Here is a 27,056-nt window from a genome sequence, read left to right on the forward strand (position 1 = left end):
GGGCTTTTCTTTGTTGGGAGCCTTCTGATAACAGCTTCAATCTCCTTTATTGTTATTGGTCTGTTCAAATTTTCTACGTCTTCACGGTTCAGTTTTGGGAGCTTGTGTGTGTCCAGAAATTTATCCATTTCCTCCAGATTTTCAAATTTGTTGGCGTATAGTTGTTTATAGTAGTCTCGAATGATTCCTTGTATTTCAGATGAATCAGTTGTAATATCGCCTTTTTCATTTCTAAGTTTTGTTATTTGAGTCTTCTCTCTTCTCTTTTTTGTTAGCCATGCTAATGGTTTGTCAATTTTATTTATCTTTTCAAAAAACCAACTTTTTGATTCGTTGATCTTTTGAATTGTTTTTTGGTTTTCAATTTCATTCAGTTCTGCTCTGATCTTAATGATTTCTTTCCGTCTGCTAACTTTAGGTTTGGATTGTTCTTGTTTTTCTAGTTCTTTAAGGTGAAGTGTTAGGTTGTTCACTTGCCATCTTTCTATTCTTCTGAAGTGAGCGTTTAATGCAATAAATTTTCCCCTCAATACTGCTTTTGCAGTATCCCACAGGTTTTGGTATGATGTATCATTGTTTTCATTAGTTTCAATAAATTTTTTGATTTCCTGCTTGATTTCTTCTTGGACCCATATGTCATTAAGTAGAATGCTGTTTAATTTCCATGTGTTTGTATAGTTTCCAGAGTTTCGTTTGTTATTAATTTCTAGTTTTAATCCATTGTAGTCTGAGAAGATACATGGGATAATTGCAATTTTTTTGAATTTATTGAGACTTGATTTGTGACCTAATATGTGATCTATCCTGGAGAATGATCCATGTGCTGCTGAGAAGAATGAATATTCTGAGGTTGTTGGGTGGAATGTTCTGTAGATATCTGCCAATTCCAATTGGTCTAGAGTCTTGTTTAGATCTTGTGTTTCTCTACTGATTCTTTGCCTAGATGATCTGTCTAATATTGACAGTGGGGTGTTCAGGTCCCCTGCTATTATGGCGTTAGTGTCTATTTCCTTCTTTAGGTATAATAGAGTTTGCTGTATAAATCTGGCTGCTCTGACATTGAGTGCGTATATATTTATGATTGTTATGTCTTCTTGATGGATCAATCCTTTTATCATTATGTAGTGGCCCTCATTATCTCTTTTTATGGTTTTTAGTTTAAAGTCTATTTTGTCAGATATAAGAATAGCTACTCCAGCTCGTTTTTCTTTTCTGTTTGCTTGGTAAATCTTTTTCCATCCTTTCACTCTTAGTCTATGTGAATCTTAATGGGTGAGGTGGGTCTCTTGTAGGCAGCATATAGTTGGGTCCTGCTTTTTGATCCAGTCGGCCAGTCTGTGTCTTTTAATTGGGGAATTTAAGCCTTTTACATTAAGAGTTGTTATTGAAAGGTGTTGATTTATTCCTAGCATTTTATTGGTTACTTGGTTGTCTTAGGTGTCTTTTGTTCCTTGCTTTCTGATTTACTGTTTGGTTTCTGTGTTTGTTGGTTCCTTAGGTTGTAGATAGTGTTTTTGTCTGCTTCTTTTCTCTTCATGAATGCCATTTTTTATTATACTAGCGGGTTTAGATTTTTCTTGGGTTTTTATGGCAGTGGTAGTTATTTTTCAGGAACCAAACCCAGTACTCCCTTGAGGATTTCTTGTAAGGGTGGTCTTGTGGTAGTGAACTCCCGCAGTTTTTGTTTGTCTGAGAAATATACTATTTGCCCCTCATTTCGGAAGGATAGCCTTGCACGGTAGAGTATTCTTGGCTGGCAATCTTTGTCTTTTAGTATTTTGAAAATATCATCCCATTCCTTTCTAGCTTTTAGGGTTTGTGATGAAAAGTCTGATGTTAACCTGATTGGGGCTCCCTTATAGGTGATTTGACGCTTCTCTCTTGCAGCTTTTAAGATTTTCTCTTTATCTCTGAGTTTTGCCAATTTGACTATGACATGTCTTGGAGAAGGTCTTTTTGGGTTGAATATATTTGGAGATCGCTGAGCTTCCTGGATCTGAAGATCTGTGATTTTTCCTATACCTGGGAAGTTTTCTGCCACTATTTTGCTGAATATGTTTTCAATGGAATCTCCATTTTCCTCCCCTTCTAGAATACCCATGACTCGGATATTTGATCGCTTATGGTTGTCTGATATCTCTCTCAGATTTTCTTCCATGTCCTTGATTCTTTTTTCTTTCTTTTTGTCTGCTTGTGTTATTTCAAACAGCCCATCTTCAAGTTCAGAGGTTCTCTCTTCAACTTCGACAAGCCTGCTGGTTAAACTCTCCGTTGTGTTTTTTATTTCGCTGAATAACTTCTTCAGTTCAGCAAGTTCTGCTACATTTTTTTTCAGGACATTGATTTCCTTGTACATTTCCTCTTACAGATCCTGTATACTTTTCCTCATTTCATCATGATGTCTAGCTGAGTTTTCTTGTATCTCATTCAGTTTCCTTAGAATTATCACTCGAAATTCCTTGTCAGTCATTTCAAGGGCTTCTTGTTCTATAGGATCTAGAGTTTGAGATTTATTAACTTTTGGTGGTGTACTTTCTTGATTTTTTGTATTTCTGGTATCTTTTTTTTGGTGTTTATTCATTGTGGCCGGGGGTTTCACAGTCCACCGTTTTGAAACTAATGACTAACTAGGGTGTTGCTGTGGTTGCCAGTTTCGTATGGCTCCCTCCGTGACTGCTCAGTTGGCCTCTAGTGCCTTGTGTGTGTGGTTGCCTCGGGTCTTGGGCTTCTCCGGGGAGGCACCTTTCTGGTCAGCTTGGACTCTGCTGGGCTGGTGGATCATGTACCACAGGGTGTGTGATCTCTGTTGAGCTTTCACTTCCTGTGCAGGACTTCTCCCTGTTCCGTGTGCTCTGGCCCAGGCTGTTAGATCTTGCAGTAGCGACCCCACCGGGTGTGTGGTTTTTGTCGCGTCTCCGCCTCCCTGGCCACACGTCTCCCCACTCTGTGCGCACTGTGCTGGGCTGGGGCGTGTCTTCTGCACCCCTCATCTATCAGCTGGGCCTTCAAGACCCTGCTCGGCACCGCCTCGCCCAGGAAGTCTACCAGGTTTCTGCTGGGCACAGACGACTGGTCTCTCTAGGTGCCTTTGTAGCACTATGTAGATCTTTCTCGGGTCTTGTTCACCTTTGTATTCCCCCAGTATAAACCGAGTCTAGCCCCCACCTGCATCCTGCTCTCCGGCAGGTTCAAGCGGACCTGGGAACTCTCCTACCACACTATTCCCAACCAGAAATTCGTTAGGCTTTTTTCCAAACTGGTGGCCGCAGAGATGGTATCTCCCTCCCAGTAACAGGGAGTTTACCTGGGGCCAGAGTCCAGGGTATGGTGGAGTGACAGTCGGCCCGCCCGTACTTCCTTGCCCTCCCGACACTGGCCCGGGACGCCCCCCACCACCAGCCCCGCCAGAGAACCACCGAGGGAGTGGGAGCAAATGCCGGTCTGCAGGCTCTGGAAAGCCTGGCGCCTGGCCAGCAAGTGGGAGGGCTCAGTGATGGCCGAGCAGGGCGGAGCTGCCCGCACCTGGGAAAATGGAGGCAGCACCTGGTGGTGAGTGGCCTGGTGGTGCAGGCAGGAGCCGCGTGGGCATCCACCCCCCGAACAGAGCTGTGCCAGGGGTCACTCACAGTGCTGTGCCAGGTCGGGTGCTCGCTCTCTGTCTCTGGTTTGCCGCCTTTCCCAGTTCTCGGCCGCTGCCGCCTCAGGCTGTTCAGTCGTGGCACGGCTCGGGCACTCCCAGGAATCTTCTTTAATGCCGGCCTGAAACCTCGAATCCTGAATAGGGCAGCTGGCCGCCTTCAGCGCGGCCCCGGCCTCCGGGATCCTGGCTGCATCCACAGCAGCCCTGGCGCCGCATTCCCTGTTTCAAGACTCGCTTTTGCAGCTAAGAAACAGTTCTTTTCCTGCTCCACACTTCAAAGCTGTTGCCTGTAAATGAGGCAGCCTCTCCTGCCGGGGGCAAAGTGGCGGTCACCCCCCACGACCGGTCAGCAGCAGCAGTCCTGCCTTAAGAGATGGCGAGAGGAAGGTCCACAAGTTTCCCGGCTGCCTGAGGCCCAGTGGCTGCCTTTTCCACCTCAGCTACTCCGCGCCAGCCGCCGCAGCCACCGCCATCTTGAAAAGCCCAAAAGAAACAATTAACAGAGTTAAAAGACAACCAACAGAGTGGGAGAAAATATTTGCAAAATATACATCTGACAAAGGATTCATATCCAGAATATATAAGGAACTCAAACAACTTTACAAGAAAAAAACAAGCAACCCAATTAAAAAATGGGCAAAAGAGCTAAGTAGGCATTTCTCTAAGGAAGATATACAAATGGCCGACAGACATATGAAAAAATGCTCAACATCACTCAGCATTCAGGAAATGCAAATCAAAACCACACTGAGATACCATCTCACCCCAGTTAGGATGGCTAAAATCCAAAAGACTCTGAACGATAAATGCTGGCGAGGTTGCAGAGAAAAAGGAACTCTCATACATTGTTGGCGGGACTGCAAAATGGTGCAGCCTCTATGGAAAATGGTATGGAGGTTCCTCAAACAATTGCAGATAGATCTACGGAGAAATAGTGTACGTCTCAGAAAAACAAAAATTGTTGGAGTCACCACCACACAACCAGCCCAGCAAAAAATTCTAAAGGGAAACCTGTATCTAGAATCTGAAAAATGATAATCACTATCACGGATTCACAAGTAATAGCAAAAATTGCCATTAAAACCAAAAGCAAATGAGAAAGAGGAAAGAGGCTTTGGACCAAGGAAAGATGGAAAAAAAGAAAAGGCTTTGGACCAAGATAGACATGGAATCAATGGCATGGGTTTAGACCAGTTGGATACTTCTAAGGAAGCCATGTGCCCTCCCATGGATATTCTGGACATTCCTAGAGATCCATAACCTTCTGTCTCTAGCCAGTGCATGAGAGCTGCAGATTCTATAACAAGAGTTACTCCCATCACAAAAAGGTCACACACGTTTTTTAAGCTGTACCTTACTTGGTCCTTGAGTTTCCTGTAGTCATAATAAGGGTTTTCTAACAAACAACAAAGCCATTTGGGCTTCCTTAACCACAGGACAGGCCATTAGTCTTCATCACCTCCAGTAATAATGATCTCCTGTTCCAGAAAGATGAGTGCATACTGGTCTGTATATTTGCTGTTCCATTCTTTAGGCACACTACATTGCAATAACAGATTCAATTGTCATGATATCAGGCACATAGTGGGCCATGGGGAGAAAAAATTGTCCATTTAGGATCTTATAGTCTGACTGCTCTTCAATCTTAGGGATATGTTCTGGATAATCACTTGAAACCAGATTCTGCATTTTTCATGATTTCCAATCATCTTTCTGAATTCAAAGGATCTTTTGAGATCCTCTGTCCTTCCCCATCCCCTGATAAAAAGTTTTGTGAGAAGTCTCAGTACAGACTATCTAACTTGCTCACATATATAAGTAGCAAGCAAGCATTCACAGGCCGCCAGGTGGGCACCTGCACTGAGCCAGACGAGCCTACCAACACTGCTGCTTGGAGAGTTCCTGGGACTTGAATCTCCCCCAAGCCCCAACTGTGGTGACTGTAGCCCTTCCACGAATGGAGGAGCTAGAGGTTGCAGATTGCAAAGTCGGGGGAGGTAGACCAATTTCAATTATTTAAAATCTACTGGAGTTCATTTTATTTTAGCATGGTAGGCAGAATTTTAAGTATGCCCACCACATTTTCCCACAGTAATCCCCAGAACTTGTGAATATGATAACACTACTGTGATCATGTTATCTTATATGGCATTGTTGAAATTAAGATAAGGAGTGGCTGTTGGCCACTGTCATTCTTAGGAGCCACTGCCCTGGATGGCGCTAAGGGCCACCACCCAGGTTCTAGAAAGTTCTAGATTATTTAATGACCATGGACTTCAAGTACAGCAGCAACAACAAAGTAATCTCTCACTACATGAATATATGTGTATGGAATTGTCACAAGAAGCTGCCTCTCTATTGCCAAAAAACACGTTGCAAAGTCAGCAGATGAAGTTTGTAAAATTGCCAAAAAATTAGGTTCAAAAGATGTTGTGATAAAGGCACAGATTTTAACTGGTGGTAGAGGAAAAATAACATTTGAAAGTGGCCTCAAAAGAGGACTGATATTAGTTTTCTCTCCAGAAGAAGTAAAAGATGTTTTCTCACAATTGATTGGGGAAAAGTTGTTCACCAAGCAAATAAAAGAAAAGGCAGAGTATGCTTTCAAGTATTAGTCTGTAAGAAAAAATATACCAGGAGAGAATACTACTTTGCAATAACAATGGAAAAGTCATTTCGAAGTTCTGTACTACTCGGAAGTTCTCAAGGTGGTGTCAACATTGAAGATGTTGCTGCTGAGACTCCTGGGGCAATAATAAACAACCTATTGACATTTTAGAAAACATCCAAAAAAGAACAAGCTGTCCAGCTTGCACAGAAGATGAGATTTTCACCTAATACTGTAGATTCTGCAGAAGAAAACATGGTCAAGCTTTACAACATTTTTCTAAAATATAATGCAACCAGAGTGGAAATAAATCCAATGGTAGAAGATTCAGATGGAGCTGTGCTGTGTATGGATGCAAATATCAATTTTTATTCTAATTCAGCCTACTACCACAAGAAAATCTTTGACCTACAAACTGGATCCAGGATGATGAAAGGGACAAAGATGCAGCTAAGGCAGATATCAACTTCATTGGCCTAGATGGAAATATTAGCTGTCTAGTAAATAATGCTGGTTTAGCTGTGGCCACAATGAATATAATAAAACTTCATGAAGGGACTCCAGCCAACTTTCTTGATGTTGGTAGTGGTGCCACAGTCTATCAACTAACAGAAGTACTTAAACTTATTTCAGATAAAAAGGTACTAGCTAGGAATATACCCAGAAGAATGGAAATCATCATGTCGAAGGGATACCTGTACTCCAGTGTTCATTGCAGCACTACTTACAATAGCCAAGAGTTGGAACCAGCCCAAATGTCCATCATCAGATGAGTGGATACAGAAAATGTGGTATATCTACACAATGGAATAATACTCTGCTATAAAAAAGAATGAAATACTACCATTCGTAGCAACATGGATGGACTTAGAAAAATTATATTAAGTGATATAAGTCAGGTACAGAAAGAAATACCACATGTTCTCACTTATTTGTGGGAGTTAAAAATAAATAAATAAGTACACAAACAAATGGGGGGGAAGAAGACACAACAATCACAATTCCTTGAAGTTGTTAAGACAAACAAAAAGCTATGATGTTGATGAGTGGGAAGGGGGAGAGGGGGAGGGAGGATTTGATAAAGGGACACAAATATCAAACATTGTATATTAATAAAATAAAATAAAATTAAAAAATTAAAAAATAAAAAATAAATAGGTACTAGCTATTTTGATCAACATTTTTAGAAGGATCTTCCTGTGTAATGTTATTACACAAGTATTATCCTGTGTAATGTTACTACACCAACTATTGTCATGGCAGTAAAACATTTGAAAATTAAATAACCTATTGTGGTATGGTTACAAGATACACAAGTTGATGATGCCAAGGCACCGATAACAGGTAGTGGACTTAAAATTCTTGCTTGCGATGACACAGACAAAGTTGTTAAAATGGTTATAAAGCTCTCTGAAATAATGACCTTAGCCAAGTAAGCCCAGATGAGTGTGTCTGATCTGAGACACAGTGGATGGCTGAATGTGTTAAATATGCTATAATCATTAAAACAATGTGCTCTGTATTATTGTTCCTTTCCATTTTAGTGTGTGAAGATTGTAATTATGATCAAGGCACAGAAACTTTTAAAAGCATTTGGTTTACGTTTAATTCTATTGTTCAGAATGGACTGTTTGTATAAAGAACATATAATGTAGTTATCCAGTATTTTCTGTTGTGGCTACTTTTTCACTTCTCCTACTGAATGTCCCTTGCAATATGCCTGTTTATTATTGTTGGATACAAAGTTCTTTATTTGTAAGAATCTTATAAAAAATAAATATGAATATAACGCTTTATTCTTTAGTGTTAAAAATATATTGTATCTAATAACTAGCCTATTTAGAAGAGGAATATATTAGAACAATGTTTTATATAAGAAGTGTTTATCTTCAGCACCAAATACATAATAAACATAAATCATTGTTTATAAATAGAGCTTTCAAACACACCTCAGAATATTCTTTTAAGCATTTGAATAAAGTAATTGTTAGTTACCTGAACATTGTTTTAATCATTACAAAACACTGATACCTGCAAGTTTGTATGACTTGGGGGGATTAAGAAGCACCTGTAGGTTTGTATCAAATAAAGGCATATTCACTAAGGACTTGAAAGACAAAATTAAGAATGTCAATTTAAGTTAATAAAAATCTCCCAATATGAAAAAAAAAGATAAGGCAATTCTTCTGGTGGGCTAATCTAATCACATGAGCCCACTTTAATAGCAGAGAGTTTTCTGCAAGTGATGGTAGAGGGGAAGTAAGAGAGATTTGATAATTGAGAAGTAATCAAAGCACCATCACTGGTTTTTAAGATGGAGGGAGCAATGTGAAGCTGAATGCAAGCTGAATTCAGTTGCTACGGGAAGCCTGCAGGTGACAGGCAGCAAGGAAATTGAGACCTCAGTCCTATCACCATGAGGAACTAGATTCTACAAACAACCTGATTGATCTTGGAAACAATTTCTTTCTCAGAGCCCCTACATAGGAGTCCAATCCACTTGACCCTTTGATTTCAGCTTCATAATACATTAAACATATAATTAAGCCAAGCCCACCTGGACTTCTGACCTATAGAACTGGAGAGTAATACATGTGTGCTGTTTTAAGTTCCTAAATTTGTGGTCACTTGTTACTCAATAGTAGGAAACTAGTAAACCCAGGATGTGGTCTATCTTGGTGAATGTTCCATGGAGAACTGAAAACAATATGTATTTGCTATTGTTGAGTGGAGTGATCTACAAATGTCTGTTAGATCCTATTATTTGATATTCTTGTTTAGTTCTTCTACATCCTTGCTGAATTTCTGTCTAGTAATTCTGTCAATTACTGAGAGATGAGTTGAAGCTGAGATGGGTGGAGCAAGATGGCCAAGTAGAAGGGTCTACTGCTCATCTCTCCCACAAAACAGAGAAAGCTATGAATACACAACAACACTTGGATGAAAATAACTAAAGGAAAGAGCTGGAATACATCAAAGGAGTAGCAGAGACACTGTTGAGTGCAGAAACTCAGGATAGACACACAGAGAACAGAAGAATATACCTGGCCTCTACTACCCCATCCTCCAGCTGGAAACAGCAAGGACCCAGGAGGAGTTTCTGCCTGCAGGAGGGAAAGGCCAGTCCACAACCACAACAGTCTCACCCAAAGTGGCCCCCTTCAGATGAGCAGTTTTGGAGAGCCCTAGCATCTCTCTTGGGGGCACAGGGTACCACCCATGACCCCAGAGACCTTACCCATAATGACCCACTCCAGCTGAGGAGCTACAGGGTGACCCAGCATTCCTCTTGGGGGTAAAGGGTCCTGCCCAAAACTGCTATGACCTCACCCCGAATCGTCCACACCAACAATAGTGCTGCATAGCAACCCAATGTCCCTCTTGAGGAAGCAGGGCCCCAACCATAAACCCAGCAACCTCACCCGGAGTGGCCCACTTCAATGGTGAAACTTCAGAATAACTCAGTATCTCTCTTAGGGGCACAGGTTTCCACCCACAGTCCTAGCAACCTCACCCAGTGTTGCCCACTATAGCTGTAGAGCTGCAGAATACCCCAACACCTTCTTTGGGGGTATAAGGACAAGGCCAAAGCCCCAGTGATTCCACTGAATCACCCACTCTAGCTGAGGAGCTGCTGAGCATATCACTGTCACCCTCAAAGTCCAAGGTCTTAATCTCAACACCCAGAAATCCCATCCAGGGATGCTCGTTTAAGCTGAGACACTCCAGAGCACCCCAGTGTATTTATAAAGGACATACGATCCTGGCCAACATGCCATCAAGCCAAGCCAGGGTCACCCACTCCAGCAGAGGAGTGGCAAGGTGCCCCAGTGCTTCTCCCACGAGCTCAAGACTTCACCTACAACCCCAGCAACCCAGCCCAGTGTCATTAACTTCAGCAGGGAACTGCCAAGCACCCAAGCACCTAGGCCATAGAGACACTCACAGACAACTCTGACATTAAATACAGTTGAGGAAATCACATGGAGAAATATGAAAAAATAAGAAAATATGACACTCCCAAAGGAATATAATAATTTTCTAGTAAAAGTCCCCAAAGGAAACTCATGAACTGCCTGAAAAGGAATTCCAAACAATAATCTTAAAGAAACTCAATGAGATGCAAGAAGATTCAGATAGATGACACCATGTACTGAGAAAAACAATTGAGATCTGAAGGAAGAGTTCAACAAAGAAACAGATATCTTTAAAAAGAACCAAGCAGAAATCTTGGAACTGAAGAATTCATTCAACAAAATAAACAGTACAACTGACAGCTTAAGCAACAGGCTAGAGTAAGCAGAAGAAAGAATTTCTTAGCTAGATAACAGGATTTTTGAAATAATCAAGGTAAAAAAAGAAAGAAAGAAGAATTTTAAAAATGAAGAAAGACAACAAGACCTATGGGACAACTTTAAGCATACAAATATCTGAACTATGGAAAGGGAGCAGAAAGAAAAGGTAATATAAAACCTATTTAATGAATAATAGCTGAAAACTTCCCAAGTATTGGGAGAGATAAGGACTTCCAGATCCAAGAGGTTCAAAGACCTTCAAACAAATACAACCCCAAAAAAGGTCTTCTCTGAGACACATTGTCAGTCAAATTGTCAAAAGTCAAAGACAAATAGAGAAAAATAGCAAATGTCAAGTAACCTATAATTGAATCCCCATCACACTAAGAGCAGATTTCTCTCAGGAGAAACATTACACACAAAGAGATGATATATTCAAAGTACTAAAAGAAAAAAACTATCAGCCAAGAACAGTATACTCAGCATAGCTATCCTTCAGAAATGAAGGTGAAATAGTGTCTTTCACAGACAAACAAAAACCATGGGAGTTCATCACAACAGCAGCCTACAAGAAATCCTCAAGGAAGACCTACCTTTAGAATCCAAAAAACGATAACTATAATCATGAATACACAAGAAAAAATAAAACCTACTGGCACAGCAGCTAAGTAGAGAAACTATATCTTATCACTACAAAAAAAACCAGCAAACACCAAACACAAACAATAAAAAGGAAAGAAAGGAACAAAAGATTTATAAAACAACCATAAAAAAATTAATAAAGTTCCAGGAGGAAGGCAATACCTTTCAATAACAACCCTGAACATAAACGGATGGAGTTTGCCATGTAAAAGTTGTAGATTGACTGAATGGATTAAGAAACTAGACTCAACTATATGCTGCCTACAAGAAACTCACTTCACCTGTAAAGACACACACAGACTAATAATGAAGGGATGGAAACATATATACCATGCAAATGGAACCCAAAACAAGGAATAGCTATATTTATATTAGATAAAAATAGACCCTAAACCATAAAAGGAGAAAAAGATCATCATATAATGATAAATAAACCAATTTAGCAAGAGTATAAAACAATCATAAATATATATGCACCCAAAAGTGGAGCACCCAGATACATCAAGCAAATATTATTGCATCTGAAGGGAGAAATAAACCCAAATCCAGTAATAGTTGGGAATTCAACACCCTCCTCTCATCAATGGACAGATCACATAGACAAAAACTCAACAATGACACCCAGGAATTAAAATGCACTATAGAGAGTGCACATGGAGCAAGGAGAGGTCCAGCAGGGAAGGCGGAAGCTCCACAGAGACCACACACACTGTGGTGCTGCTGCCACAAGATCTAGCAGGTAGGCCTCACCGCCACCACCCATCTCCATCCCCAGCCCAGCCCAGTGTGCACAGAGCAGGGAGACGTCCAGCAGGAGAGGTGGAAGCTTGGAAGAGACCACACACCCTGCGGTGCCACCGCATGACTCAGCAGCCCAGCCGAGTGCATGCTGACCAGTGAGGTGGTTCCCCGGAGAGGCCCAAGACCTGACGGAACCACACACACAAGGCACTAGTGGCCAACTGAGCAGACACTGAGGTAGCCATACCAAATTGACAACCCCAGCAACATCCTAGCCAGACAATAGGGTCAAACCTGTGGACTGGGTAACCCCCTGCCACAATGACTAAACATCAAAGGAAAGATAGCAGAAATATGAAAAATCAAGAAAGTACACCACCAAAGGGTAATAACTCTCAAGCTCTAGATCCTATAGAAGAAGCCCTTGAAATGTCTGACAAGGAATTTAGAGTGATAATTCTAAGGAAACTGAATGAGATACAAGAAAAGTCAGCTAGACAACATGATGAGACAAGGAAAAGTATACAAGACCTGAGAGAAGAAATGGACAAGGAAATCAATGCCCTGATAAAGAATGCAGCAGAGCTTGCTGAGCAGAAGAATTCATTCAACCAAATAAAAAACACAACAGAGAGTTTAACCAGCAGGCTTGAAGAAGCAGAAGAGAAAACTTCTGAACTTGAAGAAGGGCTGTTTGAAATAACACAGGCAGACAAAAAAAAATTTAAAGGCATTGAACAAAATATGAGAGAGAGAGAGATCAGACAACCTTAAGTGTTCAAATATCTGAATCATGGGTATTCCAGAAGGAGAGGAAAAAGGAGATTGCATTGAAAACATATTCAACAAAATAGTCGCAGAAAATTTCCAACTACAGGAAAAGTCACAGATCTTCAGTTTCAGGAAGCTCAAAGATCCTCAAACATATTCAACCCAAAAAGGTCTTCTCCAAGACATGTTATAGTCAAATGGGCAAAACTCAAAGACAAAGAGAGAATCTTAAAAGCTGCAAGAGAGAAGCGTCTAACCACCTATAAGGGAGCCCCAATCAGACTAACATCAGACTTTTCATCACAAACCCTGAAAGCCAGAAAGGGATGGGATGATATATTCAAAATACTAAAAGACAGAGATTGCCAACCAAGAATACTTTACCCCATACGGCTATCCTTCCAAAATGAAGGGGAAATAGTATATTTCTCAGACAAACAAAAACTGCAGGAGTTCACCACAAGACCACCCTTACAAGATATTCTCAAGGAACTGCTGGGTTTGGTACATGAAAAATAACTACCTCTGCCATAAAAACCCAAGAAAAATCAAAACCCACTAGTATAATAAAAATGGCATTCGTGAAGAGAAAACAAACAGACAAACAAAAAGGCTATCTACAACCAAAGAAACCAACAAATACAGAAAACGAACTGTAAATCAGAAAGAAAGGAACAAAAGACACCTAAGACAACCAAACAATAATCAATAAAATGCGAGGAATAAATCAACACTTTTCAGTAAGAACTCTTAATGTTAAAGAATTAAATTGCCCAAACAAAAGAAACAGACTGGCTGACTGGATTAAAAAGGAGGACCCAACTATATCCTGCCGTCAAGAGACCCACCTCACCTATAAAGACTCACATAGACTAAGAGTGAAAGGATGGAAAAAGATTTACCATGCAAACAGAAATAAAAATGACCTGGAGTAGATATTCTTATATATGATAAAATAGACTTTAAACGTAAGACCATAAAAAGAGATAATGAGGGCTACTACATAATGATAAAAGGATTTATCCATCTGAAGACATAAGAATCATAAATATATATGCACCCAATGTCAGAGCAGCCAGATTTATAAAACAAACTCTATTAGACCTAAAGAAGGAAATAGACACTAATACCATGATAGCAGGGGACCTGAACACCCCACTGTCAATATTGGACAGATCATCTAGGCTAAGAATCAGCAGAGAAACACAAGATCTAAACAATACTCTAGACCAATTGGACTTGGCAGATATCTAAAGAAAATTCCATCCAACAACCTCAGAATATTCATTCTTCTCATCAGCACATGGATCATTCTCCATGATAGATCACATGTTAGGTCACAAATCAAGACCCTACAAATTCAAATAAATTGGAATTATCCCATGTATTTTCTCAGACCACAATGGATTAAAATTAGAAATAAATAACAAACGAAATTCTGGAAACTATACAAACACATAGAAATTAAACAGCATTGCACTTAATGAAATATGGGTCCAAGAAGAAACCAAACAGGAAATCAAAAATTTATTGAAACTAATGAAAATAATGATACATCATACCAAAACCTGTGGGATACTGCAAAAGCAGTACTAAGGTGGAAATTTATCACATTAAATGCTTACTTCAGAAGAATGGCAAGAAGGCAAGTGAACAACCTAACACTTCACCTTAAGGAGCTAGAAAAACAAGAACAATCCAAACCCAAGTTAGCAGATGGAAAGAAATCATTAAGACCAGAGCAGAACTTAATGAAATTGAAACCCAAAAAACAATACAAAAGATCAATGAATCAAAAAGTTGGTTTATTGAAAAGATAAATAAAATTGACAAACCATTAGCATGGCTAACTATAAAAAGAAGAGAGGAGATCCAAATAACAGGAACTAGAAATGAAAAAGGTGATATTACAACTGATACATTGGAAATACAAGGAATCATTCGAGACTGGTATATACAATTATATGCCAACAAATTTGAAAATCTGGAGGAAATGGATAAATTTATGGACACACACAAGCTACCAAAACTGAGCCAAGACAATGTAGAAAATCTGAACAGACCAATAACAATAAAGGAGATTGAAGCTGTTATCAGAAGGCTCCCAACAAAGAAAAGCCCAAGGCCAGATGGATTCACAGCAGAATTTTACCAAACATTCAAAGAGGAATTGACACCAATTCTTTACAAACTATTCTGAAAGATTGAAACAGAGGCAAATCTCCCAACCTCATTCGATGAAGCAAACATCATCCTGATACCAAACCAGGTAAAGATACAACTAAAAAAGAAAACTGCAGGCTGATATCCTTGATGACTATAGATGCGAAAATCCTCAATAAAATACTAGCTAACAGAATACAGCAGCACATATGAAAAATTATTCACCACGATCAAGTGGGATTCATCCCAAGGATGCAAGGTTGGTTCAACATATGCAAATCCATAAATGTGATACAAGATATTAATAAAATCAAACACAAGGACCATATGGTCATTTCTACAGATGCTGAAAAAGCATTTGATAAAATTCAACATTCATTGATCACAAAGACCCTCTATAAGTTAGGTATAGATGGAAAGTATCTCAACATAATTAAAGCCATATATGATAAACCGACTGCCAATATCATCCTGAATGGGGAAAAGATGAAAGCTTTTCCTTTAAGAACAGGAACTAGACAAGGATGCCCACTCTCACCACTCCTATTCAACACAGTGTTGGAAGTACTAGCCAGAGGAATCAGAAAAGAGAAGGAAATAAAGTGCATCCAGATTGGAAAAATGAAGTCAAACTGTCCCTGTTTGCAGATGACATGATCCTATATATCAAACAGCCTAAAGTCTCTACAAAACAACTCTTGGAGTTGATAAATGATTTCAGGAAAGTAGCATGATACAAAATCAACACACAAAAATCAGTAGCATTTCTATTCTTCAACAGTGAACGTGCAGAAAGAGAAATCAAGAAAGCTTGCCCATTTACAATAGCCACCAAAAAAATAAAATACTTAGGAATTGAGTTAACCAAGGATATGGAAAATCTCTGTAATGAGAACTACAAACCACTGCTGAGAGAAATTAGAGAGGATACAAGAAGATGGAAAGATATCCCTTGCTCTTGGATTGGAAGAAACAACATTGTGAAAATATCCATACTACCCAAAGTGATATACAAATTCAATGCAATCCCCATCAAAATTCCAATGACATTTTTCTCAGAAATGGAAAGAACTATCCAGACATTTATATGGAATAATAAAAGACCACGCATAGCCAAAGCAATGCTGAGCAAAAAAAAATAAAGCTGGAGGCATAACACTACCTGACTTCATACTACAAAGCTATAATAACCAAAACAGCATGGTTCTGGCATAAAAACAGACACACTGATCAATGGAATAGAATAGAGAATTCAGAAATCATCCCATATGCCTACAGCCATCTGTTCTTTGACAAAGGCACCAAGCACCAAGCCTATTCACTGGGGAAGGGACTGCCTCTCCAGAAAGTGGTGCTGGGATAACTCAATATCAATATGCAGGAGAATGAAACTAGGCCCATACCTTTCACCATATACTAAAGTCAACTCAAAATGGATTAAAGAATTAAATAATCACCCTGAAACAATAAAACTTCTTAAAGAAAACATAGGAGAAATATTTCAGGAAGTAGGACTGGACACAGACTTCATGAATACGACCCCAAAAGCACAGGCAACCAAAGGAAAAATAAACAAATGGGATTATATCAAACTAAAAAGCTTCTGCACAGCAAAAGAAACAATTAACAGAGTTAAAAGACAACCAACAGAGTGGGAGAAAATATTTGCAAAATATACATCTGACAAAGGATTAATATCCAGAATATATAAGGAACTCAAACAACTTTACAAGAAGAAAACAAGCAACCCAATTAAAAAATGGGCAAAAGAGCTAAGTAGGCATTTCTCTAAGGAAGATATACAAATGGCCAACAGACATATGAAAAAATGCTCAACATCACTCAGCATCCGGGAAATGCAAATCAAAACCACACTGAGATACCATCTAACCCCAGTTAGGATGGCTAAAATCCAAAAGACTCTGAACGATAAATGCTGGCGAGGTTGTGGAGAAAAAGGAACTCTCATACATTGTTGGTGGGACTGCAAAATGGTGCAGGCTCTATGGAAAATGGTATGGAGGTTCCTCAAACAATCGCAGATAGATCTACCATACGACCCAGCTATCCCACTGTTGGGAATATACCCAGAGGAATGGAAATCATCAAGTCGAAGGTATACCTGTTCCCCAATGTTCATCGCAGCACTCTTTACAATAGCCAAGAGTTGGAACCAGCCCAAATGTCCATCATCAGATGAGTGGATACGGAAAATGTGGTACATCTACACAATGGAATACTACTCAGCTATAAAAACGAATGAAATACTGCCATTTGCAACAACATGGATGGACCTTGAGAGCATTATATTAAGTGCAACAAGCCAGGCATAGAAAGAGAAATACCACATGTTCTCACTTATTGGTGGGAGCTAAAAATTAATATATAATTCACACAGACACACACACACACAAAAAAAAATACTGGGGGTGGGGGAAGAAGATATAACAACCACAATTACTTGAAAATGATAAGACAAGCAAACAGAAAGGACATTGTTTGGGGGAGGGGGGAGGGAGGGAGGTTTTGGTGATGGGGAAACAATAATCAATCACCATGTATATCGACAAAATAAAATTTAAAAAAAGACAACAACAAAAAACCAAAAAAAAGATACAGAATATGAAGGAGGAATCTTACAAAGAGATTAAAACCTTATAAAAGGTTGTAGCATAACTCCTGAAAATGAAGGATTCATTCAATGAAATATAAAACACAACTGAGAGCTTAAGCAGCAGATTAGAACAAGCAGAAGAAAGAATCTCTATCTCAATAATGGTCTTTATGAAATAACCCAGACAGAAAAAAAAGGAAAAACATTTAGATGAAGAAAGACTAAGAGACCTAGCAGACAACCTTAAGTGCACAAACATCTGAATCATGGGTGTTCCATCAGAGGAGGAAGAAGGTAAAGGCATTGAACATCTGTTCAATGAAATAATAATGCAAAACTTCCCAGATATGAGGAGAAACAGATACCTTCTGATCCAGGAAGCTCAAAGATCCAGAAACAGTTTCAAATCCAAAAGTTCTTCTCTGAGAAACATTATAATCAAACTGGCAAAACTTAAAGACAAAAAGAGAATCCTAAAAGCAGCAAGAGAAAAGTGTCAGAATAACAAATGCTGTTGAGATTGTAGAGTCAAGGGAAGTCTTCTGCACTGTTGGTGAGACTGTAAGTAAGTAAAGTCACTATGGAAAACAGTATGGAGTTTTCTCAAACTACAGATAGATCTACCATATGATCCAGCAAGCCCACTTCTGGGTATATACCCAAAGGAATGGAAATCATTATGTTGAAGGGATACCTGAACTCCCATATTCATTGCAGCTTTATTTACAATAGCCAAAATATGGAACCAACCTAAATAAATGTCTTTCAACAGATGATTGGATAAGATGATATGTATACACAGCAGAATGCTACTCAGCAATAAAAAAGAATGAAATTCTGCCATTCACAACAACATGGATGAGTTTATTAAAAATTCTGTTAAGTGAATTAAGCCCATCACAGAGTGAAAAATACCACACTGTATCCACTCATAAGTGGGAGCTAAGAGAGAAAAAAGGAAGGAAAGAAAGACCACAGTGTATGTTGCACTTGTAGAGGGAGAGAACCGACCTAGGATTGCCTGTGTTGGGGGGGAGGGGCATTGGGGAGAGGTTGGTTGTGGGACATGTGGAATAATTACAATTTGAGGTGGTGGGCATGCTTAGAGCATTGATTTGCTCATGACATCTTGGGCACAGGTGTTGATGGTCAGCTCTTGCCCCATGAATATGTATAATTGATGATAATGATACTACTACTACTACTACTACTAAATACTACTACTACTACTACTAATAATAATAATAGAAATGTTTTATAAATATCTGCCCAGTCTATTGGATCTATAGTGCATTTTGTTTTATTTTGTCAATATACAATGTGGTTCATTATTGTGGCCAATTACAGAAACCTACCTCCCTTCCTCTCCCCCCTCCCTCCCAACAATGTCCTTTCTGTATGCTTGTTGTATCAATTTCAAGGAATTGTAATTCTTATGTCTTCTTCCCTCCCCCCCCCCGGGTATTTGTGTATTTATTTATTTATTTTTAGCTCCCACAAATAAGTGAGAACATGTGATATTACTCTTTCTGTGCCTGACTTGTTTCACTTAATATAATTCTCTCTAGGTCTATCCATGTCATTGCAAATGGCAGTATTTCATTCTTTTTTATAGCTGAGTAGTATTCCATTGTGTAGATATACCACATTTCCCATATCCACTCATCTGATGATGGACATTTGGGCTGGTTCCAACTCTTAGCTCTTGTAAAGAGTGCTGCGATGAACGTTGGGGAACAGGTATACCTTCGACTTGATGATTTCCATTCCTCTGGGTATATTCCCACTGGTGGGATAGCTGGGTCATATGGTAGATCTATCTGCAATTGTTGAAGGAACCTCCATACCATTTTCCATTGAGGCTGCACCATTTTGCAGCCCCACCAATGTATGAGAGCTCCTTTTTCTCTGCAACTTTGCCAGCACTTATCATTCACAGTATTTTGGATATTAGCCATCCTAACTGGGGTGAGATGGTATCTCAGTTTGGTTTGATTTGCATTTCTTGAATGCTGAGTGATGTTGAGCATTTTTTCATATGTCTATTGGTCATTTGTATATCTTCCTTTGAGAAGTGCCTATTTAGCTCTTTAGCCCATTTTTTAATTGGGTTGCTTGTTTTCTTCTTGTAAAGTTGTTTGAGTTCCTTGTATATTCTGGATATTAATCCTTTGTCAGATATATATTTTGCAAATATTTTCTCCCACTCTGTTGGTTGTCTTTTAACTCTGTTAATTGTTTCTTTTGCTGTGCAGAAGCTTTTTAGTTTGATATAATCCCACCGCCATCTTGAAAACCTCCAACCAACAGCATATTCTCTATATTTTTTCTCATTTCATGATGTTGTCTTACTGAGTTTTCTCTTATCTCACTGAGTTTCCTTAAGTTTGTTACTGGGAATTCCTTTTAAGTCATTTCAAGGGTTTACTGTTTTGCAGTGTCTGGTATTTGAAAATTACTATATCCCTTTTGCAGTCATATTTTCTTGTTTTTTCATACTTCTATTATCTCTACATTGATTTCTGCTCATCTAGTAGATCAGTTGCTGCTTCTATTACTCTGGAATGGACTTTGAGGAGAAACACTTCCTCTTTTTCCAGGCTCCTCTGGTGACTCTCCTTGTGTCAGTACAGTTGATATGTGGCAGACCAACTGCATGGTGATCATGGCTGCTACTGTGGTGACTAGCCATCTTTCCAGCAATTGAAGCTGTGGTGGTGGCTGTTGTGGACTACCTCCTCTGAAGCAGTATGGGGCCTCCTGGATCTGGTCCTGGTGGGGAGGTGGCACTGGGTCCTGTCTTGTTGGCAGGCAGCAGCTGGGTTTCCCAGGGGGATTTTTCCCTTCTTGTGCTGCCCCAGTCCTGGTGGGTGGATGACACAGTGCGATCGGTCCTGCCTTGTTGTCAAGTGGCAGGGGAGCTTCCCGGGGGTAGCTTTTTACCTGCCTGTGTGGTCCCAGTCCCAGAGGGTGGGCCTCATGAAGTACTGGGTCCTGCCTTGTTGGCAAGTGGCAGGTGGGCTTCCTGGAAGACTGGAAGCCTGGAAGCCTTTTCCCTGTTTGTGTGGCACTGATACCAGCAGGCTGCTACAGAACATTTCATGCGACAACTGCAGAATACACATTCTTCTCATCGGCACATAGATCATTCTCCACGATGGACCACATGTTAGGCCACAAATCAGGTCTCAACAAATTTTTAGAAATTAAAATCACATCAAGTATCTTCAGACCACAGTAGAAAAAATTTAGAAATCAATAACAAGCAAAATGTTGAAAACTATAAAACTACATGGAAGCTAACATGCTCCTGAATGACCAATGGGTTTAAAAAGAAATTAAGCAGGAAATAAAATATTTTCCTGAAACACATAAAAGTAAAAGCACATCACACCAAAATGTATGGGATATTACAAAAGCAGTAAAAAGAGAGAAACTTGTTGCAATAGTGTTTACATCAAAAGAATAGAAAGACTTCAAATAAACAACCTAACATTACACCTCAAAGAACTGAAAAATCCAAGCAAAATCCAATCCCAAAATTAGTAGATGTAAAGGTATTATAAAGATTACAGCACAACTAAACGAAATAGAGACCAAAAATACAATAAAAAGATTGATGAAAAAAATTTTGGTTTTTTGAGAAGATGAAGAAAATCGACAAAACATTATTATCTAGACTAAGAAAAGAGAAGAGAATACCCAAATAACCAAAATCAGAAATGAAAACAAGAAGACCTTACAGAAAAATACAAAAAAAAAAATCATTAGCAGCTATATGAACAACTACACACCAATAAAATTGAAAATCTGGAAGAAATGGATAAATTTCCAGACATAGAAATCACTGAGACTGAACCAAAAAGAAATAAAAAACCTGAATAGACCAATAACAATCAACAACATTGAAGCAGTAATCAACAGTCTCCCAGCAAAGAAAAGCCCAGGACCAGATGGCTTCTCCACTGAATTCTACCAAACTTCTAAAGAAGAATTAATACACCTTCTTTGGCAGCTATACCAAAAAATAGAAGCAGATAGTATTCTCCTAATCTCATTCTGTGAGGCCTGTATCACCCTGATACCAAAGTCAGACAAAGACACAGCAAAAAAATAAAACTACAGGCCAATAGCCTTGGTAAACATAGATGCAAAAATTCTCAACAAAATACTAGCATATCAAAAACATTATACACCAGGATGAAATGAACTGCACCCCAGGGATGCAAAGAAGGTAAATATACGCAAATCAATAAATGTGATACACCACATCAACAAAGTGAAGGACCAAAACCTAATGATCATCTCAGTATATGCAAAAAAAAAGCATTTGACAAAATTCAAATCACTTCATGATAAAGATTCTCAACAAATTAGGTATAGAAGGAAAGTATCTCAACACAATAAAATCTATAAATGGCATTCTCCAATGCATTATTTCTCTCTATCTGCTTTCAAGATTTTTTTCTTTAGTTTTCAAAAGTTTGAGTATAATGCGTCTCAATGAGAATTTCTTTGGGTTAATCCTTTTTGGCTTACACTCAGCTTCTTCAATCTGTATGTTTGTGTCTTTTGACAAATTTTGAAAGTTTTCTTCCATTATTTATTCAAGTACTCATTCAAACCCAGACTTTTTGAAGCTCCAATGATATAAATATTAAATCTTTTATTATTGTCCCTCAGGTCTGTAAGACGGTTCTTTTTTTTCCTTTTTTTCCCCCTTTTCTTCAGCCTATTTTCTCTTTGTTGTTCTAATTGAGTAAAGTTTATTGAGCTATCCTCAAGTTCACTGACTTTATACTGTTATATCCACTCTAAGTATTAGCTCATCCAGTGAGTTTTCTATTTTGATAATGTTATTTTTCAGGTCTATAATTTCCATTTGGGTCTTTTTTAGCACATTTTATTTCATTGTTCAGATTTTCTATTTTTTTATTTGTTTCAAGAGAATTTAAAACTGCTGATTAAAGTATTTTTATGATGTCTACTTTAAAACTATTGCCAGATCATTTTAATACCCAAATCATCTCAGTCTTGGCATCCAGTGATTATCTCTTCTTATTCAAGTTGTGATTTCAAGTTTGGATTTTTCATCTTTTTGGTATGATAAGTGATTTTCTATTTTATCCTATACATTTTGGATTAGTCGATTAATTTTTATTTATGCAATTTAATGCATAAAAGACTGCTTTTTCAACAAATGTTGCTGAAACTACTGGACATCCATATGCAAACAGATAAATAAAATTCCCCCTATAATTTACACTTTATAACTAAATTAACTCAAAGTATATCATACGCCTAAATGTGAAACTGAAAAGTACAGAACTTCTAAAAGAAAATATGGGAGAATAATCTTTTGGGTTTTGAACATTTCTTAGAAATAATATCAAGAATATGATTCAGAAAGAAAAAAGTGAAAAACCAAACTTTATCAATATTAAAAACTTCTGCACTATGAAATACATATATTAAGAAGACAAACCATAGACTTCAGCAAAATAATTGAAAATCACACCTCTGCCAAGAAACTTTTATCCAGAATATATAAACAACTCTCAAAACTCAGTTTTATTAAAAAAAAATTCTATTTGAAAGAAAGCAAAAGTCTTGAACAGTTAACTGTTTACAATAGCCAAGACATGGAATCAACCTAAATGTCTATCAATGGATGACTGGATAAGGAAACTGTGGTATATATACACCATGGAATACTACTCTGACATAAAAAAGAATGAAATACTCCCATTTGCAACAACATGGATGAGTCTGGAGAAACTCATGTTGAGTGAAATAAGCAAAGCACAGAGGGATAAATACCACATGCACTCACTTATATGTGGGAGCTAAGAGAGAAAGAAGGAAGGAAAGAAAGACCACAATGGTGTGTTGGACTTGCAGAAGGAAAGAACATAACTTGGGATACAAAGTGGAGTGGGGGGGGAAGGGGGAGGTGGAGGGAAGTTGGAGATAATTGGGTGGGGGACACAGGGTATAATCACCATTTGTAGTAATGGACATGCTGCCAGTATGGATCTGGCCATCACATCTTAGGCACGAGTGGTGACAATTTGCTTTGTGCCCCATGAATATTCATAACCAATAAAAACAAAACAAAACATTTTTAAAAAAGAATTGGATATATATTGTTATAATGTCTTTACACTACACATGAAGTTTTGCAGTATTATTTAAAGGTGTACTTAGATTATTTAAAGTGTATATTATAAACTGCAGGCAAAATACTAAACAGTTTTTAAAAGAGGTATAAATAATAAACAGAAGAGATAAGATAGAATAATAAAAATGTCCAATTAAATTAGGGAAGGGAGAAAAAGAGGAAAATGAAAATGGATAAGAAGTGCAATACGTAGAAAATGACCAGCCAAATGACATACTCAATGGCATCAGTAATTACTTCAAGTATAAGTGGTCTAAAAATACAAGTTAAAAGACAGAGATTCACAGATTGGAAAGAACCAAGACCTGACTACAGGAAAGCCATTTTCTGTACAAAAGAAAGGTAGAGAGGTAAAAAAAAATAGAGAGAGGTAAAAAGATACAGAGGTAAAAAGCACAAAGAAATATATAATATACAAATACTAACCAAAAGATATCTGGAGTAACTATATTAATTATAGACAAAGTAGACTTCATTAAAAGGAAGATTATCAAGGATAAACAGCGACAGTACATAGTAATAATAGGATCAATTCTGTAAGAGTACATAATTCTAAATGCGTATGAAACTAAAAGCAGTTTCAAAATACATGAGGCAAAAACTAGATATGATAGACACGAAAGGAGAAACAGACAAATCCAAAATTATAATTGGACATTGCAATACCCCTCTCACAATACCTGATATAACAAGTTAATAAAAAACAAGAGGACTGGCCAGTTATCTCACTTGGTTAGAGCTTGGTGCTGATAACACAAAGGTCAAGGATTTGGATCTCCTTACCAGCTAGCTGCCAAATAAATAAATAAATCGTCTCTAGATTACTTATCCTTAAAACATGGCGAGCCGTCAGAATGAATGAATGAATGAATGAATGAATCATCTCTAGATTACTTATTTTAAAAAATGACCAGCTACCAGAATGCATGAATGAATGAATGAATGAATGAATAAAAGGAAGTCTGAGAAACTTTCATAGACCATAGATGACAACTGAGACATGAAGACTAAATGCAATGTGGTATCTAATTGGATCCTGAAAAAGAAAAAGGACATTAATGGAGGAACTGATGAAATCCAAATAAATAATGGTGATAAGTTAATAGTGTTTTACCAATTTTGATTTCTTAGTTTGGCAAATATACCATGGCATGTAAGATATTCGCAATAGGGAAAACTGGGTGAAGGGTATATAGGAACTCTGTGCAGGGCTATTTTACAATTTTCCTGTAAATCTAAAATTATTTAAAAATTAAAAGTTTATTTAAAAATAAAGTAATTCCTAAAAAAAACGAAAATGAGATAAAGTAAATGATTTCACATATATTCATGTAGTTGATGGCATAACCACGCAGTAATTTGGTATTGACTAAAAACTAAAAGTACTCTACATTTTTTAACTGTTTCTACTAGTCATATTTTTGATAGTAGTGCTGGCATTTTAATTCTGAAACTGTTCTGTACATAATATAGAAAAAAGTAAATTAATATTTTTATGATATTCTATCTATCTCAGTCTATTATGCTTCCTACCCAAGAGGACTGGGATTTGAGCATGGAAAACTGGAGATAAAATGTAAGGTACAAGAAGTTAAGTAAAAATCCAATATTCATGAATTTGAATTGTAAATTGCAATATAAACTGATAATTTATTTTATATTTTTAAAAAATGATCATTTCAGCAGCACAGGTACTAAAACTGCAACAATTCGGAAAAGATTAGCATAGCTCTTACATAAGTACGAGACACAAATTAACAACTTATCCTGCATTTTTTTCAAGGAAAGGAAATGTGAGCCAAGGATTTTATATCCAGAAAAACTAACAACTTTTAGGTATAAAGATTACAGTCATATCTACATGCAGAAACTTGAAAAGTTTGTGTTCTCGTGAGCCTTTCCTTCTACAAGAGAAAAATTTTCAGACAATAAAATTGACTAGAGACACATGAACATGATGTGTAGTGATAAAAAATAATAATATATAGTAACTTGTAGAACTAAGACAAAATTGGGGTTAAAAGGGCAGAAATATAGTCACATATAATGGCTATAAGTTCTGACAATACAAATATAAACATTAAAAACAGGAGAGAATGAGAAAGTCACATAGAAAAATATTTTAACTGTTTTTATGAATTATATTTTCAGGGGTAGGGGTAGTATTGTTATTCTGAGACTTGAATGCATAATGTGAGATAGTAAATGAGAAATTATGTATATTCTATTATTTCCTTACTTCCTGTATCCTTCAGAACCAGTATTCTTGGTGTAGAGCCAAGAAGAAACAGATATAATATAGAAGAGGTTAAGTAAAAATCCTGTAGTCTTAAATTGGAATCAGAACTATGAGTATGAACTCATGAAGTATTTTACGTGTGTGTGTGTGTGTGTGTGTGGTTCTATGCAATTTTGACAAAAATGGTAATTTTTTGACAAAATAGTAATTTATAACAAAAACCACTCACCAAATAGAGAACATCAATAACTAAATAGAAATTATTTTTAAAAATAGAAATTCTGGAGTTGGAAATGACCATGACTAAGGTGCTCAACAGCAGATCTGAGAAGGCAGAAGCAAGAATCAGCCAACTACCATATAGATCAATAAAGGTTATCTAGTCTGAATAGCGGAAAGAAAAAAGAATGAAGAAAAATGAACAGAGTGTCTAAAACCAGTGTAACCTGACACCACCATACATTTAATGATAGTCTCAGAAGGAGAAGAGAGAAAAATTGCAGAGAAAATATTTGAACAAATGGCTGAAAACTTCCCAAACTTAATGAAAAACACTACACATTCAAAAAGCTCAATCTACACATTCAAGAAATTAATAAACTTGAAGTAATATAAACACAAAGAGATCCACACCTAGACACATCACAGTTAAACTGTTCAATGACAAAGCAAAAATCTTGAAAGCAGTAAGAAGAAAATTACTCAACATATACAAGAGAACCACAGTAAGATAAACAGCAGACCTCTCATCAGAAGTTACTGAGGCTGGGAGGTAGTGGGATTACATATTCAAAATACTGGGGGGGGGGAATGTCAGCCAGTATATTAGTCCATTTTCTGTTCCTTATAACAGAATACGTGAAACTGGGTAATTTATAAGAAAATAAAATTTATTTCTTTCAGTTTTGGAGGCTGGAAAGCCAGGGGCACATCTGGTGAGGGTCTTTTTCTTTGTCAAAACTCTATACAGAGTTCTGTAGTGACACAGGCAATCACATGGTGAAGGTGGGAAGGGTGCATTCATGCTCTCCTTATAAAGCCACCAGTCCACACTCATGATAACTCATTACTCCATGAATGGATTAATCTATTCATGAGACCATAGTCCTCACGATCCAGTCACCTGTTAAAGGCCCCACCCTTCAACACTGTCACATTGGAA

The 27,056-nt window shown here is 37.8% G+C and overlaps 1 non-coding gene and 2 pseudogenes across 1 annotated transcript; 2 read left to right on the plus strand and 1 right to left on the minus strand.

Moving 5' to 3' along the window:
* Positions 1-4,692: 4,692 nt before the first annotated feature.
* Positions 4,693-5,775, minus strand: LOC134368107 (protein ABHD18-like; annotated as a pseudogene).
* A 79-nt stretch (positions 5,776-5,854) lies between these two features.
* LOC134368108 (succinate--CoA ligase [ADP-forming] subunit beta, mitochondrial-like) lies at positions 5,855-7,684 on the plus strand (annotated as a pseudogene).
* Positions 7,685-25,325: 17,641 nt separating this feature from the next.
* On the plus strand, positions 25,326-25,432 carry LOC134368800 (U6 spliceosomal RNA). Its single transcript, XR_010022502.1, has one exon. It is a non-coding gene; the product is annotated as a U6 spliceosomal RNA (small nuclear RNA).
* Positions 25,433-27,056: the final 1,624 nt, after the last annotated feature.

This window comes from Cynocephalus volans, chromosome X, assembly GCF_027409185.1.
Source record: "Cynocephalus volans isolate mCynVol1 chromosome X, mCynVol1.pri, whole genome shotgun sequence".
NCBI classification, from domain to species: Eukaryota; Metazoa; Chordata; class Mammalia; order Dermoptera; family Cynocephalidae; genus Cynocephalus; species Cynocephalus volans.